The sequence below is a fragment of the Rattus norvegicus genome, chromosome 10 (assembly GCF_021556685.1).
Source record: "Rattus norvegicus strain SHRSP/BbbUtx chromosome 10, alternate assembly SHRSP_T2T, whole genome shotgun sequence".
Lineage (NCBI taxonomy): Eukaryota > Metazoa > Chordata > Mammalia > Rodentia > Muridae > Rattus > Rattus norvegicus.
Genome location: NC_141543.1, coordinates 49,325,351 through 49,327,981, shown reverse-complemented (window position 1 = coordinate 49,327,981; position 2,631 = coordinate 49,325,351). Strand labels below are relative to the sequence as shown.

The 2,631-nt window shown below is 47.1% G+C and overlaps 1 pseudogene; it reads left to right on the top strand.

Annotated features, from left to right (window-relative positions):
- The first annotated feature begins 324 nt into the window (after positions 1 to 324).
- Eno1l3 (enolase 1 like 3) lies at positions 325 to 1,347 on the top strand (annotated as a pseudogene).
- The last annotated feature ends 1,284 nt before the right edge of the window (positions 1,348 to 2,631 follow it).

Sequence of the window (2,631 nt, the reverse complement as noted above, 5' to 3'; positions counted from 1 at the left end):
TCACCACGTCTATTCTCAGGATCTATGCCAGATCTTTGGCTCCCATGGGAATCCCACTGTTGAAGTGGATCTCGGCACTGCAAAAGGTCTCTTCTGAACTGGGGTGCCTAGCTGTGCATCTACTGGCATCTATGAGGCCCTATAACTCTGAGACAGTGATAAGACCCACTTCATGAGGAAGGGGTCTCAAAGGCTAGTAGGCTCATCAATAACACTATCACACCTGCTCTAAATGGGGAAGGGGTCTCAAAGGCTAGTTGGCTCATCAATAACACTATCACACCTGCTCTAGTTAGCAAGAAACTGAATGATGTGGAGCAAGAGAAGGTTGACCAGCTGATGATCAAGATGGATGGCACTGAGAATAAATCTAAATTTGGTGCAAATGCCTTCCTGGGAGTGTCCCTAGCTGTCTGCAAAACCAATGCTATGGAAAAGGGGGTGCCCCTTTACCATCACACTGCTGACTTGGCTGGCAACTCTGAAGTCATCCTGCTGTTCCCAGGTTTCAGTGTGATCAATGGCGGTTCTCATGATGTCAACAAGCTGGCCATGCAAGAGTTTATGATCTTGCCTGTGGGAACATCCTGTTTCAGGGAAGCCATGCACATTGGAGAAGAGGTTTACAACATGCAGAACGTCATCAAGGAGAAGTATAGAAAAGATGCCACCAATGTGGGTGATGAGGGTAGATTCACATCTAACATCCTGGAGAACAAAGAAGCACTGGGGCTGCTCAGAACTGCAATTGCAAAGGCCGGCTACACTGACCAGGTTGTCGTGGGCATGGATGTGGCTGCCTCTGAATTCTATAGGGCTCGTAAGTATGGCCTTGACTACAAGTCCCCATATGACTCCAGCCAGTACATCACACATGACCTGTACAAATCCTTCATCAAGGACTACCCAGTGGTGTCCATTGAAGACCCCTTTGACCAGGACAACTGGGAATATTGGCAGAAGTTCACAGCTAGTACAGGTATCCAGGTGGTAGATGACCTCACAGTGACCAAACCTAAGTGGATTGCCAAGGCTGCAAGTGAGAAATCCTACAAATTCCTCCTGCTCAAAGTGAAGCAGATTGGTTCTGTGACCCAGTCTCTGCAGGTGTGTAAGCTGGCCCAGTCTAATGGCTGGGGTGTCATGGTGTCCCATCGATCTGGGGAGACTGAGGATACTTTCATTGCCAACCTGGTGGTGGGGCTCTGCACCGGGCAGATCAAGACTGGTGCCCCCTGCACATCTGAATGCCTGGACAAGTACAATCAGATCCTTAGAGTCAAGGAAGAGCTGGGCAGCAAAGCCAGGTTTGCTAGCAGGTCCTTCAGGAGCCCGCTGGCCAAGTAAGGCATGGACTGGAGATCCCTGGAGCTACCAGATCGTTTGTCCCTGATGTCATCCAGGTGGCTTAAGGCTGGCCCAGTGTTTGCCCCTCCCATGTTGCTGCCTCCTTAAATGCCTACCACTGACCACCTGGAGTCCTACTGGAGACCCCAGCTTTCAATCATGTGATTAGCCTGAATCATTGTTTCTGTCAACTGACTCCCCAGCTAGTGTCTGGAGTACTCAGAACTCCAATGTAATCTCTAGTTTGCCCACCATCAAGACTCCCCCAGTAGTTTACATGCAAAAATAAAAGTCATAGAACACCCCCCCCCAACAAAAAGCCAAAAGCACAATCAAGAACAGTCTGAAGAGTCCCTCAAGCCACCATGTGAGAAGCCCTAGGGATGGCAAAAGGGGCTGGTAATGCTACAGAGAACAATATTCAGTAACAAAACCATGGACTGGTGAAGTAGCTCAGCAGAGTGAGGGCAATCATGAGGACCAACACTGGTGTCTTAGCACCCATGTACCAAGTCTGGTGTCCTGATCGTACTTCTACCCTGTCTCCTACCTTTGAGAGACAGGAGGATGACTCATGCTTGCAAGGGTACTGTGTACTTGAGAAAACATGCCCAGGTTCAGGGAGACTCTCTACCCAAAGGAGGACATACCTATTCTCTCTGTATTCTAGATATTCCTTGAAGTTCTAGCTAGAGCAAGAAGACCACAAAAAGATATCAAGGGGATACAAATTGGAAAGGAAGAAGTAGTCTAGGTATCACTACTTATAGATGCTATGATGGTATACATGAGTGATCAGCAAAAATCTACTGAAGAATACTGGCCAAGTTGTACAACGCCAAAACTCATTTCTGTGGTAATAATTCTTTGGGGCTTTCTACACTATCTTTGCTCCCAAGTATCATTGGTATTTCTATGTTCTGTTCCAGCCAGTTATAGATCCTTATATTTTTAAAAAAGAGCTGCAAGCCTTAGCTATTTTAACCTGACTAGGCTGCTAATACCCAGACAAGGGTCATTTACCTGCATTTGGTTGTGCCCTGACTCCCTCTGGTCCACATGTGTCCTTATGGTTGCTCTCTCATCATTACCTCATGGCAAATCCTCTTGTTCTCTCCACACCTCTTCTCCTCCTGATCCTTTTCTAGTCTGCCTCTGTCCCTGATACCACCCAACCTGGGTTTGGAAGTCCTGCCATATTCTCTTTTGCATAGCTAATTTGCTGGTCAGAACTTTATTAACCGATCTTTGATGGTCAAAACAAATTTTATATAAAATAGACCC